The sequence below is a fragment of the Sycon ciliatum genome, chromosome 5 (genome assembly GCF_964019385.1).
Source record: "Sycon ciliatum chromosome 5, ocSycCili1.1, whole genome shotgun sequence".
NCBI lineage: Eukaryota > Metazoa > Porifera > Calcarea > Leucosolenida > Sycettidae > Sycon > Sycon ciliatum.
Window position 1 is genome coordinate 12,959,563 of NC_088647.1, and position 19,360 is coordinate 12,978,922.

General features: G+C 46.2%; 1 long non-coding RNA gene across 1 annotated transcript; it reads right to left on the reverse strand.

The window, feature by feature from the left end:
• Positions 1–1,307: 1,307 nt before the first annotated feature.
• Positions 1,308–1,756, reverse strand: LOC135816616 (uncharacterized). Its single transcript, XR_010553414.1, has 2 exons — positions 1,568–1,756; positions 1,308–1,485 (listed from the first exon to the last, which is right to left on the reverse strand). It is a non-coding gene; the product is annotated as an uncharacterized LOC135816616 (long non-coding RNA).
• Positions 1,757–19,360: the final 17,604 nt, after the last annotated feature.

Consider the following 19,360-nt stretch of genomic DNA (forward strand, 5'->3'; position numbering starts at 1 on the left):
GAGTAGTTTAACGGAGATCCTTCTTCTTACATTCTCCATTGTCTTCCCAGACACATTGTTCATATTGTTCATAAGTTTGAAGAAGTCCTTGTCAAACTCGTTGACGGCCTTCTTCCGAAGCTCTGTGAGCAGAGCGAGTGAAATCTCTGTATGCTTTAGAAGAGCCCACGCGAATCCAGGCAGGGTGTAGTAGTGTGTCGGATCTAAATCGTACGTGAGCATTGCAGTGCATCTGAATTTCTCAAAAACATCTGCAAGAAGGTGCACATCGGTCTTTAGGTAGAGATCATGGTAGTCACCCCTGAGTTTAACCGACATGTCTAACGCATCAGGTTGCTCCCATGTTTCATGTGTACTTCCAGCAGAAACTCCACTGTGTTTGGAATTAAGACGTCCATTTCCAGTTGAAGAGATGGTTTCACAGGAGATGCACGTTGCTCGTACGCGCTGAACGTGGGAAAACGCGATCTCCCCTCTTCCACTTGAGATGGTGAAGCAGACGTTGTTACATCCACTTCGCTTTGGCCAGGGTTTCAAAATGGCTTTTTTGAGGCGTCACTGACATCATTGATATCGATGTGACGACAGGCTACTATCGAATAGGAGGCACGATAGTGCAATAGCATAGTTGAGGCTTTTGTACAAAACAGGATTTCTTCAGAGAATGTAGCGTTTCTTGCAGGGGGGTGAAGTTTGAAGTGAGCTGAGAGGAAGTCACCAATGTTTGTTTTCTTCAGAAAACTAATTAGATGTCTGTCGACGCCTAGGAGACGCTGTCGAGATTGATAGCATCTTTTTTCTGGCATGCATCGCTTTGTTTTGAAAATCATGCTCCGGTGCGTCCATTTATCACGGCCTCGGTCACGTGATTGCAACAATCATCACCTGCAGGAGAGCCCTTTGGCTGTCGAACGTAATTGATGAGCGCGTCGAATTGATCACACAGGTCCATGCTGTTCAGGAAATGGCGTCTGTGCGTCGTCTACATCCGTCTATAGACTATAATGCGGAGCTGACGAGTGCCTATCGAAAAACTCCAATACGGCAATAGAGGAGATTATTACTGACCAATCGAATCTAAATCTGCAGAATATGGTAGATTTCCTCTACGACTCGAATCTCGTCAAGGGCTTTTACAACGTGCCAAAAAACAACTGTCACATGTTTTGCCACCGCTCTGTTCAACGAACTTGCAGCTACCCAATACGTCGATCACATCGAACTTCAACGTTCCAAACCAATCAACTCGGAACATGCAATTGAATGAGAACTCGACCCCTTTCACACAAACATTTAACACAGATATGTTGGTTTTAAACTTTTTATTATAAACACAGGAGCTCCGCCTGGGCTTGCGCCATCTTCGTCACGCTGTTAATGGGCAACACCCCGTAGAAGTTGATAAGCCTCTGAAGGTAGTTGTTGATGTGTCGGGACGTTGTAACGTGATCCTTCATTGCCCCAAGATCAATCCACTCGTCATCGCTGCATGGGGGAAAAAGATAAAACAAGATGTATAAGATCTCCTGTATTTCAAATAAAGATAATTGTATAACAGATCACTTACCAGCTACATTTATAAACCGGCTGACGACCAGCCTCCAGGTTCTTCCGATGTCCTTTTGATTTGGCGTGGTCAACGAACGGCTGGAGGCCGGTCGTAGTCTTAAGACATAAGTCACAGCTGAATTGCATCTTTGTTTTGAAGAAGAAGAAGACGATCTTCAGGCTGGAGTTGAATGGGACTCATCAAGGCGGCTCCAATCACTTTTATCCCCATCCAGTTGTTTGATGCTCGTTGGTTGAAGGGTAGTCTGGCAATACCTAGAATATTCCAGAATATCATAATTCAATTTCAAAAAAAAAATCCCAGACAGTCAATCTTACTAACACCACACCCACCACTTTAAAAGAAATACTTATGTCGCCGATAGGCACTTCAAACACCACTTCACATTTCAAGTGGCCACTTAATTAGCCCACCTCCACCACCTCCACGACAACAAGACGGACAACAACAACATCAACAGAATGAAACCCTACAAGTCTACAAGGAATGTATGGTAAAAAGAAGAGAGGTGAGGGCTGACAACACCGTTCACGTGACGGCGATTACAACAAAAACATACACCTATCAGAACGGGGAGCAATACACAGACGTGTCAATGTATCAAGGAATAGACAATGTAATATAAAGACCACCTATGTGTGTCTTTTTGCATCTATGTACAGTGAAACCTCGTTAAGAAGAACACTGATACGACAAACTTTCGCTTTAGAAGAACACACTGTCAGCGGAACACTCCCGGAGACTCAAGCAAACACAGAACTGGTGCTCACTGAATTCCCATTTGGAAAAATGTGGATGCCGGTACCATTGTGCCACTTGGGTTATACATTCTAGTTGGATACCCTGCAGATGCTGCAGAGCGCGGGACAAAGGAGATACGCTACTGGATGTCACACAGTCAAACACCCAGGAAGAACAAGTGCACGCTGTCATTCACTTCCAACCCACTCCATGCCAATCAAGCCGTACTGAGAATGGACGATACCATCACAGGCGTGTACAGAAACTACAACATTTATGATTCATTCCGTTTTCTTTACCAAGTGTATTGATAAATTATAATAAAACATTTTTAATGAATAACGTCATGTATTATGATGATGATGATTTGAGTGTGTGTGTGTGTGTGTGTGTGTGTGTGTGTGTGTGTGTGTGTGTGTGTGTGTGTGTGTACATGTCAAATAATATAGCTCAAAGTGAGGGAGGCAAGGATAGACATAATAGTAATCAATGTGAGCATTTGTGGAATTCCACAATTCGTGAATGTTGACTGAGTTTGCTGACAACGCTTGTAGTGCACCACGTCAAGAGCATGCAGTTCTTGATCGAAGAACTCAACTAGAGTGCAGTGCAGCTCATGATCGTATCCTCTCAGCGACGCTTCTTCACACAAGAGAATGAGCATTGCAACCAACACGATGATCATACTAATGTTGTTACTGGAAGGGGTGCTCTTCACCTTCTTGAACACGCAGGATAGGTTCTTCATGAGGTAGCGTTGAGCAATGTCCGACTTGCCAGTAGCAGTACTAGGCGTACTTCCATCAGGGCTTGGATCAACTGGAAACAGCAGCTTCACTACATCAAGTAGTTCTTTCCGCCCGCAGCAAGCCATGTCCTTGGCAGCAATCCAGATCAAGTTGGTTATGGGGTGACTTTCAACAACTGCTTGGTCATATCCATGGTCTCCATTGAAAGGTTCCACCAGGTTTGTCAGCGAGGTTGCGATTCCTAACCGCGCAGCACAACGCATCAGCGCACCCATTGGACAATGGCCGTCCTCACCATGATCTTTCAAAATAGACCACATGTTCATGATCTTCTTCTTGTTGTTGTTGTTGTTGTTGTTGTTGTTGTTGTTGTTGTTGTTGTTGTTGTTTTTCTTCTTCTTCTTCTTCTTCTTCTTCTTCTTCTTCTTCTTCTTCTTCTTCACCAAAGTAATAGCAAGGATGAAGACAACAACAACAATTACTTGTGACTTGGCAAGGATGCTTTGCGAAATGATGGAAAATTAAGATGTCAGGGGTTTTATACAGCGGCAACGGTACCCTTCATCATCATCTTCCTCGCCCTACACATGGCACTTGAGAAACGGTACAGCGCACATTTCATCTCCGCAGGAATTAATTCCACACGAGGTTCACAGCACCCGTAAGATTGGATTAGTCTTTGCATCAGTTCCTTCTCCTCAGAATTAAACTCTCGGATATTCTGCTTCAACTTCTTCAGCTGAAAAGGGGTAAGAGGTTTTGTACGGATTAGAAGTTGGCGGAGCCAGGCTTTCGAAAATTGCTGCGGTTTGCAACTCATTAGCTTGCTGGATCGTGCCCACGCCACATGGCTCTTTGGAAGATATGGCTGAAGCTTCTGGCAAATCTCGTCGTGCTCAGCACAGATGCATGTCAGAGCTATGGCATAGTTCAGGCTCTTGTAGCCACTCTCCTTCTTCATGTACTGCAACGGTTCCAGCACACCGTGAAGGTTCAGCAGGACACCGGTCTTCTGCATGAAGCGTACCAGATGTCTGTCGACGGCAGTCAATCGCTCCCCAGCCGCATATAGCCATGGGAGAATGCATCTCTCGGAAAAATTCACCTCCGGCAACAGCACGCTATCAAGAACAAGTCCGCATACAGTACACACAAAGTGCCCTACATTCCCAGACAGTGAATCTTATTAACAACCACACCCACCACTTTAAAAGGACGTATGTCGCCGAGAGGCACTTCAAACACCACTTAGTCATTAATCCAATTAAATATGACACCTGGCCCACTTCAAAACCACTTCAGATCTCAAGTGGCCACTTCATTACCACTTATCCAATTAAAAGGTCAAGTGGCCACTTAATTAACAACCGCAAAGTTCAAGTACCCATTCATAAGGTCAAGTGGGTTCAACCTAGCACCAGGACCCGCTCGGTCACTACTACTGCTTTTCGCTTGGAACTACCCCGTGAACTTCGCTGCCATCCCGTGTTTAATGTCACTGCTCTTAAACGCTACGAAGAGAACACGATTCCTGGAAGACACCAACCCCCGCCTCCGCCCTTCACAGATCTAGATGGACACACACGCTATGTTGTCGAAGCCGTTTTGAATCACCGACACCGCAGTGGTGAGCAACACTTCCTGGTGCATTGGAAGGATTACCCCAGCAGCAAAGCTACGTGGGAGCCCGCTGGCACTATGTGATGAGTCTGGTCGGAATATTAAACCGCTGCAGAACTATCTAGCCTCACAACGACAGCAGCCTTGATCTAACTGGGCTGAGCCATATATATGCATCTCTTACTGAGATAGTTAATAATAATGTTATAGACTGATATAGTTTTGCGTCATCTCCTTGTGAGAGTGATGGAGTTGAGTTGGATTACACTTCAATGTGGTTATGCATGTGCATGAGTGATTATTTAATATTCCCCTTTCCACAATGGCATTTCCTAACTGGATTGTGTTATCTAATAGAACCTTGGGCTTCCTATGGGGCCGGGAGAGTGTAATAGTTTTACCTTGACACTTCTTGCTTGTCTTATGGTAACACCTTGTGTTCCTACTATTCTCACTCCTGCGGTTCTCGCCTTTCTTTTGCTTTATAACCTCTGGTTTGAACATCATTCGGTGAATTCTCCAATCAATCAAGTCTATACTGTTACATGTACCGGTACATGTACATGTATAATAAATGTAGTAGCCTCAGGATTTATTGCAATTACATACCAGTCATACCAAGAGTACATAACCCCCGGGGGTCATTTAGAAAAGCGATCCTGTCAGCTTTTCTATTATTGTGTTCACATGGCAAGAAAAACGACATCGCTATGCTACGTAAGTTTCTACGTAAGGTGCTCGGTATTTCACTTAGGCTACGTAAGTCTCTACGTAAGGTGCTCGGTATTACTAGATCTACCAACGCGTGGTAGCCGCGTGCTGTGCACGTGCACGGCAGACATTGTATGCATGCATGCATGCAGTCGCGAGTCCGCGGATCCGTGTTCAGATATGTGCATGCGCGAGGAACTTACTTCCTTCTTTGGAACTGCTTCTTGCGTGAGCTGTTTCGGATATTTCGTCTCCAGGCCTGGCTTATTTCGTTTCGGCGCTGCTGAGACCTCTTTTCATGAAGTAACGAACAGTACAAGAAAGTTGTTCAGAGGAATGAATGACACAAAAGGCAAGACAACTGTGGTAGGATCTTGCATGTTCAATTATTGTAAATACTCCACTCCACTGAACACCGCATAACTTGAAGGAAACTGTGGATCTATCAACGCATGAACACAATACAAGATAATTAGTTGATGAGTAGTAAAGGTCGATGGATGATAGTACTGCCGGTAAATGCATTCTAGCTAGCAATGCTATTTTATTCTATGCATGCAGGTTTCGAGGCAGATGGACCCGCGTGGAATCCGGTGACGGGCACCTCTGGCCAGGCTCATGAAGATCACACACACCATGCCTCTAAGTTCCAACATCCGCAGACGCTTTGCACAGGTGCGATATCTGCGACTCCAAGCGCTTATAAGTTATATCAGGGTGCAGAAGAGGCGTCGGTCCTTGCGCGCCAGGTAGCATCTATCACCAGCCTTCCACGTCTTCGTGGTCTGATCATCACAGAAGCGGGCGACTTGCGCCAGGGCATGCGCGCAGAACGGATTCACAGGCGGTGTGCGGCGGCGGTCTCCTGGCCTGCGTGCCCTGAGCTGAGCATAGCGATCAAGATATGGTACAGGTGGCGGTGGAAATACAACTCCCTGATAGCGACGCAGTATCTCCATGTCGTCACCAGGTACGTCACCGGTCTCCAGTTCGTCGTCGTCCATGACAGCCGCTGCCAGTGGCGTCGGATTAGCAAGACCCATTACTAACAGCAACAAGGCGAGAAGTGCAAGACGAGATACCATGCCTGCTATATTGGTGGTGATGATGAGGAGGAGGAGGAGGAGGAGGATGGAGAGACGTGAGCAAGATGAAAGGCAACGATTCCGCGGAGTCGCTCAGCGAGGACACACCTCAGTTACCACTCTGCTACCTGATGAAAATTTGTGAAAGTGTCGACGGACAGTCCAGGACTTACTCAACCTCCACTAAGGCGCGTCTGATGGAATTTATATACTTCAGGCCCTGCATGTATCTAAGCGGGCGGTGGTGGCGGGTAGGGATGTTGATGCTAGTTGCATGCAAGGATGGATACTGAAGTCCAATTCTATTGCCAGTAGAGAACGGTCCGCCCCTTTCTTTGAAAGCCAGGACGGACGTTTAGGATCTGACTACAGGATCAAGTGTGCGCAGCAGCGACTAAGGTTCCGTCTGCTCTTTTATAGTGTAAGGTGCATCTGCATGTACGTGTAGCCTTTCCTATACTTGATAGTACATGTAGCTGCTTTAGCTCAGTCATAGCATCAGTTCCCCGGCAGCTTCCATTGTTTCCCGACAGTGGATCCGGTATACATGTACATGTACATTTAGCTTGCAATCTACACGTTACTGTCGTCAGGGAAGTTTTGTAAGGCGTTTTGAAAGGTCGACTGACGTCGTTGATAGCACCTGTGGCACCGTCGGATACGTGATGGCTGGTGGAGCTGAAGGATGTTCGGAAGGGGTTGCCGGAGACGGGCAGTGTGCCAGTGTCAGTGAAACATGCAGTCTGTCTATAAAATGCCCTGCTTTGTGCCGGCAGGAACACGACCTACATCTGCATAGTCATTGTAAGTAGGAGCTGGAGTGTCCTTGCTATGGCTGTGGTGGTAGAGATAGGTATATGTACCCATACGTGTACACAACCCGCAGGTAAGGATGTGAGGAACTTTAAACACTATACTCTTCGTTGTGGCAGCCGGTAGTAAGACATGAGGCCTATTCTGTACTAGAGCTGCCAGCCACGGGCATTGTCATGGCAGGGTATAACGATTACGTATACGTAATGGACGTCACATGCACACGGCAGGGAATCGCGAACGTGAAGAGCAGAGCAGGACGGCGACATTTTGGACCACGCAGGATATCCATGCCTACCTGTATAGTTAGTGTATTTGCACTGTTGCACTGTTGCACTGTTGCACTGTTGCACTGTTGCATGTCTAAAATAGTCCAGGGTAGTACTAGGTGAGTAGGTGAGAGCAAGTGATAAAACTGTTACAGTTTCATATGCCACCAGATGTACAGCTACGCCGGTAGCGTGGTGCGGTTGTTTTCCGGAGGAGGTGTTGTGGAGCCTCCGTGTTCTAAAATAGGTGTTGTTGCACTATAATGAATATAGTATAGTGACTTTTAAAACTAGCAATTAGAGAGCAACGTCCGTCGAAACTCTGAGCTTCGTGTTTACACAATCACCACGATGCTTGGTTCTGCTAACATACTTCTAGAACATAATAGCCATCGAGTTTGATCGGCGGGGTTGACACACTTGGCGACTCCTAGCAATGGGCAAGAGGAACTGTACGCATACGCCAGTCCCTTCACTGGCCGGCCTTAGCCTAGGCAAATGCACCGGCTCAGGATCTACAGTTGGAGCTGGTGCTGCATATGATTAGCAACGCTATAACGGTTTCTCTGACCGTAGCCTGCGTAGGGACGGAGAAGAAAAGATGATAACTATGAGTAACCACACTAAGCGATATCGAGTTCATTGAAATTCTGCGCCACTCCTGCCCCTCAGAACACAATTCACTTTACTATAATTTCTTCAATCCTGACTAACGACCCGCCCCTGCTCGACTAGGTTCATCGTCAGGTGTTGTTGTTGATCACATCAACTGAAGCGAAGCTTTGCCACAGCTGTGACAAGCTCAGTCAATGCAGCTCCGAGGCTATCCAGACTGTTTAATTATACTTTAATATGCAGGCACTCGCTTGAGCTTTCCGTGGGCTTACTTGTGACATACACTGTACTTCATTATGAATACTCAGTATGATACATGTACTGATTATACTTACTGCCGTACCGGCAATATATGTTGCCGCGGAACGCGTAACGCAGGGGGGTGCGGCGTAACGCGCGACCAGGCTAGTGCGACAAATTTTCGTTGCGTTCGTAACGCGCGTCCGGCGGGGTGCGGCGATCTTTTCATTGCAGTTTGCAAAAAAATGATGCGGCATGCCGGCAATAGCAAAAATAGGACTGCGGCAATAGAAACCTGTGTAACGGCTCCTGTGCGACTTTGCATGTAACGCCCTGCGCGCGGCAAACATGTGCCAATGTAACGCTTCATGGCCTCACTGCGACCATATATTGCCAGTACGGTAGTACAAGTAGTGTAATAGTGACTGCACAGTACTGTGCATGCTAGCTACATGTTGTACATAAACATTAAAAAAATACTGATTGTACTAGTCCGCTGTGGAATTGGAACTACGGGTTTCCACTGGGTGACAAGGCGGCGCAACTGTGCCCAGATTCTCAACACTTACACCTACCATTAGGTCACAATTAGGTGTTGATTTTGACCAGGCAGTAGTAAAATACCACTCAGTTACTCGACACAAAAGGTTTTATTACAATCAGCAACATGACATGTTGCTGGTTGTAAAAAAAACTTTGTTGTGAGAACAACAATGGACAGAGAACTCAACACCGCGGCATTCAAATGTATTCATTCAAATGTAAAACGTCATTAATATTTACTACTAGTAGTACACTGTACCTGATTTTGACGGACAGGCCAGGACGCATGCGGGTAATGCTACACCCTCAGGGTGGCTACATGATATCAAAAGTATATAACCCCCCGGGTTATATACTCTTGATGATATACATGTACGCCCCAGGGAATGATTATGGGCTCTAACCCTTGGCGAATAATGCTCGAAAAATTAGCAGATTTTGCTCGAAAACTTCGGAAAAGCAGTGAAATTGGTAGAACCATACACACCTTGTGACAGGCACTACGAGTACCTTGAATTCCGCTCCATTTCTTGTTTCCATAGACCAAAGATGCATGAAATATTCCAGAAAAAGTACCAAATGGGCTACGTTGAGAAGAAGTAGCGACGACCCTGCCATTAATACCCCATTATGGAATCCAATACACCACACCACCACATTGCGCTCTTGGCCGATCCAAACTCTGCACTCACATCACCATCACCACAGCGAGGACAATTCTGGTATGACAATGACCCTCCAGACAGCTGTTTCGCTCCTCCTGAGCTCATCAGTGGAGGCATATGATGTTGAATGAAAGAATCATAAGAATAGACTCGGATCTTTATAGGGCTAAATTGGCGCAATTGCGCTCATTCTGTGGTGATGGTGATGTGAGTGCAGAGTTTGGATCGGCCAAGAGCGCAATGTGGTGGTGTGGTGTATTGAATTCCAAAATGGGCTACGCGTACAAGTATTTAAAGCATGTCCAACCGACCATGCATGCAGGGCGTCCTAAAGGGTAAATCATTTTCAAATATTAAATGCAGTCAGGACACTGTACTCCGTAGTGATGCGATTTGCTGTACCAGGATACATGTACATCATACATGTATGCCGCGGATCATTATGACGGCAGAAAAACCAGCAGGATTTGATACTTTCATGCACGTACAGATTGACAATTATTACAAAATCAATGATATAAAGCACGCCAAAATTGATATTTCTGACTATTTTGAACTGGCTCTAGTCTAGACAAGAAGAAATGGCTGATGCTTGTGGAAAAATGTGCTGCGCTTGCGTAGTTGCTCTTACTGCGATACGTTCTAACAATAATGAGGTGCCTTTTGTTGGCTCCTCCTTCCATGAGTGACATGCGAACTGTAACTATTATCATTATTAATAATCTACGTGGAGATAATAATTTTAATATAGCTATGAATAGCATGAAGGCCGCAGACATCACGCAACTACGTTACTTATTATTATTATTATTATTATTAAATTTTGAATAGGGCAGTCCCACAGGCCTAGGGCCTTTTTACAGGGTACTCTATGCTTGTTTGACATGTATTACCGTGTATTTTATAACAAAAATAATATTGAAAACCCAGAATCGATTTTCTTGCTCCTATCATCGGTGGGAAAAAATACGGAACTAAGGATACAACCAAAGAAATTGAAGTTAAAGGGGAAGTTAAGGCAAAAATTAAAATTTCACCAGTTGTAGTCTTCGGGGTGCTGAGCCGAATGGTCTTGGTCCGAGAAAGCTGAGACGCTCCCTTCCTACTTGAATCCCAATCGAACTCGCGCACTTCCACCGAGTAGGGCGCAGTCACCCAGTTTCGGTGGAAGTGCGCGAGTTCGATTGGGATTCAAGTAGGAAGGGAGCGTCTCAGCTTCCTCGGACCACGACCATTCGACTCAGCACTCCGAAGACTACAACTGGTGAAATTTTAATTTTTGCCATAACTTCCCCTTTAAGTACTGAAAATAGAAAGGTGTTAGAAATAACAACAAGATACAAGTGTAATAAAACCACTAGAGGAAACGCAAAAAGGTAACAAGATTACGTAACCAAAGGCGAGAAGGCACTGAACGAAGTGTCAACCTACGAATACAACTTCAGTTCGACAACGTGCACCTTCTGCTTACACAAAACAGGCTTATGAATACGTATACAAACTGCCTCAGGGACTTTCAACTGTTGGACATAACGCACACGACACAGTACAGAAAAATGAGAGTCATCATACACACCAATACAGTCAGGACGAGATAACAAGTGTAGATACACAGCTGACTTCTTACTTGTACGATCAACACATTCATCCGCCTCATCTCGCTCCTTCCCACCCGACTCCTCCTCGTCCATCTCATCGTCCTCTTCCTCGTTCCGCTCGTCATCCTCACGATCATCATCACTACCATCATCTGCCTCGTCCTCTGTCTCCTCACCAACCGTTTCGTCATCCAATTGCTCTTCCATCCTCTGATCATCTGTCTCATCCTCCGTTTCTGTACAGTCCACTTGTTTCCCATTTGCTAGCTGCTCGTCCCGTGAGCGGAGTTGTTCCTCCAGATCCGCTTCACTCACTGACTCATGATACTGCTCGTCCCTCCTTCTTATCTGTTGGTATTGTCCACAACGCGCGGTCCTTGGCCGTTTCTGGCATACATCTCTGAGGAGTAGTTTGCTGTTGCCCTCCAAGGTCTCTGGATAAATGTGGGTGCCGTGGCAATTCGTGTGAGAGTTGGTGATGCCAGCGCGGGTGTAGGTGGGTCCACCCCAGCCCCCGCCACAAGAAGAGCCGGTGGCGGTTCTGGTGGTGGCAAGGGCAACGGTGGTGCTGCTGGAGTTGATAACTTGGGCAGCCTAGCTCTCTCACACGGCACCGCATTTTGTGTTGGCTCAGTCTGTACCACTGGCACAGGGGGTGGGTTCTTGCGCAGTCGGCCACGCTTCGGCCGCTTGGATTTAGCTGCATCCGGCAGAATATGCAGTGGTACATGCTGTTTGATACGTGCGGTCAGGTGTTGAAGGGTCCTACCAACGTACCGGCTACCACAATTCCGGCACTCAAATTGGTAAACCAAATGGCTCAAAAGATGGGATGGTAGGACGTCCTTCCTCACCATGAACGCACGTATCGTCGTGAATACAGGAATGAAGTGTGCTGCGAAGTATGTTTTCATTACTAGCGTCTTGACTGCGCGGCACATAGTCAGCGATGTGTTTCCTTTCCAAGGCAAACAAAGATAAATTTATTTATTTATTTATTTCACCTTCCCGTGGCCAGAGAATGTAGGCCAATATGGAGGGAGGGGGGGGGGGGCGGTAGCCAGCCATGGCAGTAAACAAAAACAAAGCAAAAATAAATAGGTATTACACATTACTGGAGGCAAAGATAAACAAATCTGGATGAAGAATTACCAGTTATCAGAACACGAGCTTCATGTTGGCCTTGAAATCCTTTAGCGTACAAGACGATTTTACTGATAGAGGCAGGGCCAGCCAGAGAGAATAGGCAGCAAAAAAAACGGAGATTTGGTATAAGCTGAGGTTTGGGCTTTAGGTAAAGTGCAGGGATTGCGCGTAGGACGAGTGGGAAGAAACCAGTTATATTTACGCAAGTGTGGCGGGGCTTTGTCAAGACGAATAGAATGAACAACAATACACAGTTTTCGATCCGCTTGACTAGAGATAGGGAAGGTGTTAAACATATCACACAGCTCGGCAGAAGGAAAGTATGATGGTTTGCGGAAAAGGACTTGAGTATCCTCTTATTGTGGACTTCCAGGGTACTCATGAAGTTGGTTGCTCCAACGAGGAGCACACGCTTCTTGCCGAACTTGACACTTGACTGACTCACGACTGCCATCCGGAGCACACCAGGAGCACGTCGCACCTTCCGCTCGGCAAACCTGAAAGAAAGCACCACTCCCTGCTCAATACACAGTGTTTCGGGGAATTCACCCCTCATCAGTTGAGCTTGAGTAGGCTGAGGAAGATTGTGCCTGAAAAGCACCACTTATATACTGCTCTCCAGGCCAAACCATCACCAGGGATATAAACTTACAGAGACGCTTTGTTTCCAGCGCGACAAACACCTCGTGAAGCCCCAGGTAGCAGCGTGAGTCAGAGTCGCTCATGGAGTTGTGCTAAACAGACGTCGAGAGCCAGTGTAGCTATTCACAACGCTGTCACCTCCAACAACTAGTCGCACGTCCGCGTGAGGGACAACAATACGAACTTAGAAGTTGCGACTTCGGCGATAATGTCATGAAGTTGGTTGCTCCAACGAGGAGCACACGCTTCTTGCCGAACTTGACACTTGTCAAGTGTCAAGTTCGGCAAGAAGCGTGTGCTCCTCGTTGGAGCAACCAACTTCATGACATTATCGCCGAAGTCGCAACTTCTAAGTTCCAGGGTACTCATTAACGATTTACTTAGTAGGGATGACCAGGCGGTTGAGCAATAGAGAAAAATGGGGAGAATATAGCAATGATAAAAAAAGGCGAATGCATTCAAGCGGTAGGTGGGAGCAGTGAGACACGAGGTAGCCAACAGCTTTACTGACTTTGCTACAGATATAGTCGACATGTCTACTAAACGATAAGTCTGAGTCAATGACCAAACCAAGATGTTTGTGTTGTTTTACCACTGTGAGGTCTGTGAGGGATCCGGGAAGAGTGAATGCATAGGTTGGCTCTGAGTTCGGCAGGAATAATATCTCAGTCTTGGCGATATTAGGTCTTAGTCTCCAGGTAGTCATCCACTGATGGACTTCGTTGATACCGCGCTGGAGACTGTCTCGCAGCCTGTCTAGACACTCATTGAACCGGAGCAGTGCAGTATCGTCAGCAAATAAGGACACACCTTCAACATGACTGGGAAGATCATTCATATACACTAGGAAAAGGAGGGGCCCTAGGATGGATCCCTGGGGCACTCCGGACAGAACAGGTGAAGCATCTGAGAGAAGTCCACCTACAAAGACAACTTGCGTTCTGTCGGATAGGTAGTCTGTAATCCACTCCAGCGCTGAGTAACACACACCGAAAACTTTGGAAAGTTTAGCAAGTAATTCACGGTGCCACACGGTGTCGAAAGCTTTCTCGAGGTCGAAAAAGCACATGGCAACTTTCCGCCCCATATGACGATGGTCGGCAATGTTTTGGATCAGCTTGGTGAGCTGTAGAGCGATCAAGTCATCACGACGAAACCCAGATTGCGCGGGATCCAGAGCAGGAGAAATATGATTATATAATTGATTGAAGAAGAGCCGTTCGCAAAGTTTGGAAATACAGGACAGGAGGGAAATTGGGCGATAGTTACTAGCTTGAGATTTGCTGCCTTTGCACTTGTAAATAGGCACAATTTTAGCCAGTTTCCAGTCAGTAGGGAACTTGCGTGTGGTAAAGGAGAGGTTAAATAGGCGGCTAAGTGGAAAAGAAATCGCAGGAGCTAGCTTCTTTATCATATTGTTCGTGATACCGTCTAGCCCTGGCGCTTTCCCAGATTTCAGGTTGAGATGGCTTTACGAACATCTGCTGTAGTGATAGGAACGCGGGTGAATTGGCGAGTAAGACGAGTGTCATATTGGAGAGGGGTATTACTAAACGTGGGATCAGGCACCGCGACAGAGGTAAACTGCTTGTTGAGGATGGTTGCTTTTTGGAAGCTGTCAGACACCAGCAGCCCATCAGGGCTTGCAATGTCAGGGATGCCAGGTTTTACTTTGTGCGATCGCTGACTGCGGACAAACTGGCGAAGCGTAGTGCTGCCTGAGGTAAGTGTTGTTTTGATTGAACGAATGTACTGGCGGTGGCACCAGCGGGAGAGATGTCTCACCTGGAATTGGGCATCGAGCAGGACCAACGCTCACTTCTTTCGATTTGTATGCTGTTTTCATTAGTTTATTGAGTACATCTTCAGGGTATCCGTTCTTTAGAAACACATACTTTAAGAGTTGTAACTCCTCGCTGAGTTTACTCCGAGAGCAAATGCGCCGTGCCCTGTCAACTAGGTTCCGCACCAAATTCACTTTGTTCTGGTAGGAGCAGTACGAATCATACACAATATACTGCCCCGTGAACGTGGGCTTTCTGTATACCGAGGTAATGATATCATCATTCGATTTCTCAACCAATACGTCAAGAAACGAGAATTTGTTGTCGTGCTCGTGCTCGCATGTGTATTTTAGAGACGGATGTAAGCTATTCAGATGATGAAGGAAGTGGTCGCACTGCTCCGTTTCCTCCGTTCGTTCAGCGCCTTGCCGCCTTCTCGCCTTTGGTTACGTAGTCTTGTTACCTTTTTGCGTTTCCTCTAGTGGTTTTATTGCACTTGTATCTTGTTGTTATTTCTAACACCTTTCTATTTTCAGTACTTAACCTCAATTTCTTTGGTTGTATCCTTAGTTCCGTATTTTTTCCCACTGATGATAGGAACAAGAAAATCGATTCTGGGTTTTCAATAATATTTTTGTTATAAAATACACGGTAATACATGTCAAACAAGTAACGTAGTTGCGTGATGTCTGCGGCCTTCATCCTATTCATAGCTATAATTAAAATTATCATTATTATATTATTATTATTATGCATGAAAGGGTTTGTTCCCCACACCGGAGCTCGCGCTATTCCGCCGACTTTACTTGACACTTGACTGACTCACGACTGCCATCCAGAGCACACGAGAAGTCCATCGAACCTTCGACTCGGCAAACCTGCAAGAAAGCACCACTCCCTGCTCAATACACAGTGTTTCGGGGAATTCACCCCTCATCAGTTGAGCTTGAGTAGGCTGAGGAAGATTGTGCCTGAAGAGCACCACTTATATAGTGCTCTCCAGGCCCAAACATCACCAGGGATACAAACTTACAGAGACGCTCCGTTTCCAGCGCGACAAACACCTCGTGAACACCAGATAGCAGCGGGAGTCAGTGTCGCTCCTGGACGGTGAGACAGACGTCGAGGACCCTCGGTCATTCGCAACGCTGTCACCTCCAAACCAACTAGTCGCAAGCCCGCGCTGGGCACAACAGTACGAAGTAGTGGTTGCGACTTCGGCGATGACTTTTATGAAAGGGTTTGCTCCCCACACCGGAGCTCGCGCTATTACGCCGACTTTACTTGACACTTGACTGACTCACGACTGCCATCCAGAGCACACGAGAAGTCCATCGAACCTTCGACTCTGGATGGCAGTCGTGAGTCAGTCAAGTGTCAAGTAAAGTCGGCGGAATAGCGCGAGCTCCGGTGTGGGGAGCAAACCCTTTCATAAAAGTCATCGCCGAAGTCGCAACCACTACTTCGTATTATTATGCATGTACAGATTATGGGCATGGTCCACTGTGTGGGGGCCTTGGCCGATAAGTGAGTCATCATAACACTGGCAGACTTATTTTGGTGATTTTCTGGTACTCAAAGTCATACATGTTTTGTATAATGAATTATTATAACCAAGACGAGCAGAACTCGTAAGTGCCAGCCATTAACTCTATACTGATTCTGCCAATTTCAATGCTCAGTTTTGAGCAGAATACTTCGGCTGAAGTTTTGAGCAATATTCACTGAGGCCTACAATGTGGTGGAGGTCTCAATTGTGTTTTGTATACTGGTGTGTAATGCGATGGTTCATGAATCATGATCTTGTTATGTTATGTGCTGGTAAAGATCCATCCTGAAGACCAATGTCTGGTTATGGACGGTTATCCGATCATTGCATTAGAGAGGATACCCGGCCATGCAAAAGTTGTAACCGTTTAGCAACAGACTGCAGTGAGTGCCCCCCCCCCCCCCCATCCTTGCCCAGTTGAGAGGTGCCCACTGAGGCATCATGCTAGGCACGAATGTACATGTATACGGGTGGATAGTGTGTACTTCATGCACCTGGTAGACCCTTCCAGGGAGAACTCGTGGGGTTGGTGTCGCTCCTCTCCAAATTTTAGAAAATTCAGAGCCCAAATCAGTGCCTGTTATTGATTGACAGAGTGCCTGAAGCAAAGAGTGGTACGATCAGTACTGTAGTGAGCGTAGCGTGTCCACCACCCCCCCCCCCCGCAGTATTGTAGTGAGCGTAGCGCATCCGCCACCCCCCCCCCCCCCCGCAGTATTGTAGTGAGCGTAGCGCATCCGCCCCCCCCCCCCCCCTGCAGTATTGTAGTGAGCGTAGCGCATCCGCCCCCCCCCCCCCCCCCCTGCAGTATTGTAGTGAGCGTAGCGTGTCCGCCACCCCGCGCCCCCCCCCCCCCTGCAGTATTGTAGATATGGACGCATGTTCATGTAGGCAGGTCGGATATCACTGGATTGGCTTCATGGCATGCGGTCAAATGTGGCATACCCCCCCCCCCCCCCCATCCTTAATCTAGTCTGCTTGGTGAAATTTTGCACTCATACCCCACCTCAATTTGATTGTCGACAAACCGAAGCACATGCATTCAAATGACCGTGTACATGAACCAAAAGAAATATCAAGTACAGACATGTACATGTACATGTAGGTCACATGCAGTCAAATGAGTGGCATAATTTATTTTTTAAATGGTGGCATACATTCAGGTGAGAAGCATACACGTACTGTCAGGAGTACATAACTGCAATCTTGGTACTGTACATTTCCATTGGGCTGCACACATGTACTCGGTATTTGCCGGAGTATAGTGTGCACTTTAAATGAACCACATGTATTTCAGTAGAAAGGAAAAGGAGTCACAGTCCCAACGGAACAAAGAATGTCGATTGTTACTGGACGATGACGAGACCAGTAGGATATTTGACAAAGCGGTCTAACTACAATTCGAAGCAGTAAAGCAGCACACCACCCAACTTGGGTGGGTCATAAATATCAAAGATAAGTAAAGAAGGGGGACGCTTTGCGAAAACGAATTGTACAAGCCGAAAGCCAAGCTCCTACAGTACTCCTCATGCATGACATTGTGATGGACTAGTTGACTCCAAAACAAGCTGTTTCACACTTGTGCAACTCGTATCCATATCATACATGTATGTCCTCTTCCTTTCTACATTTATTGTTAGCTCAACATCAGAGTTTTAAATTGCATATTTTATTTTCGGCCTGGTCATATTATTTATTACAGCATCTCATAGCACAGTGAGAACACCGGCCAATATGAAGAGAGAGGGTGTTAGCCAACCACATATTTGGCCGAGAACGTGTTGCAACCGAAAATTTTGTTTGGCAAAGTTCAGTGTGACAGTGTATACAGTCAGCAGCAATACCGGCCGGAATGTATTTTACCCCTTGGAGGGCGAAATTTGAATGGGCCAACAATTTGTAGACTTACTGCACATTCAAATGGGCTGCATACATGTACATTGAAAAGGGCTGCACACATTCAAATGGACTGCATACATTCCGAGGCAGATGAAGGGCATTATCAAATGGATTGCATACATGTACATTGAAAAGGGCTGCATACATTCAAATGGCCTGCATGCATTCAAATGGGACACATGCATTCAAATGGACTGCATACATTCAAATGGACTGCACACATTCAAATGGACTGCATACATTCCAATGGACTGCATACATTCAAATGGACTGCACACATTCAAATGGACTGCACACATTCAAATAGGACACATGCATTCAAATGGGCTGCATACATTCCGAGGCAGATGAAGGGCATTACCAAATGGACTGCATACATGTACATTGAAAAGGGCTGCATACATTCAAATGGCCTGCATGCATTCATATAGGCTGCATGCATTCAAATGGGACACATGCATTCAAATGGACTGCATACATTCAAATGGACTGCATACATGTACATTCCAATGGACTGCACACATTCAAATGGCCTGCACACATTCAAATGGGACACATGCATTCAAATGGGCTGCATACATTCCGAGGCAGATGAAGGGCATTATCAAATGGACTGCATACATGTACATTCAAAAAGGGCTGCATACATTCAAATGGCCTGCATACATTCATATGGGCTGCATACATTCAAATGGAACACATGCATTCAAGTGGACTGCACACATTCAAATGGACTGTACACATTCAAATGGACTGCATACATTCAAATGGATTGCATACATTCCAATGGACTGCATACATTCCAATGGACTGCATACATTCAAATGGACTGCACACATTCAAATGGGCCACATGCATTCAAAATGGGCTGCATACATTCAAATGGGGAATTTGTCGGCGACCTTAAAAAAAATTGGCGATAGGTTTCCCCTCCATGGACATTTAGAAAGCTTTTAGGTTTTGTCATGGCTTGTGATGATTCTCCCTGTCCCCCAGCGATTTTCTTTTTTGTTTTGTTTCAACTCTGGGATTTTTTGATTATCAGTTTTGACAGGACGAGGATTCCTTTTGGAAATTCCGATCCCAGCCCACGTGACAGATCTTCCGTTCCCCATTTCCCG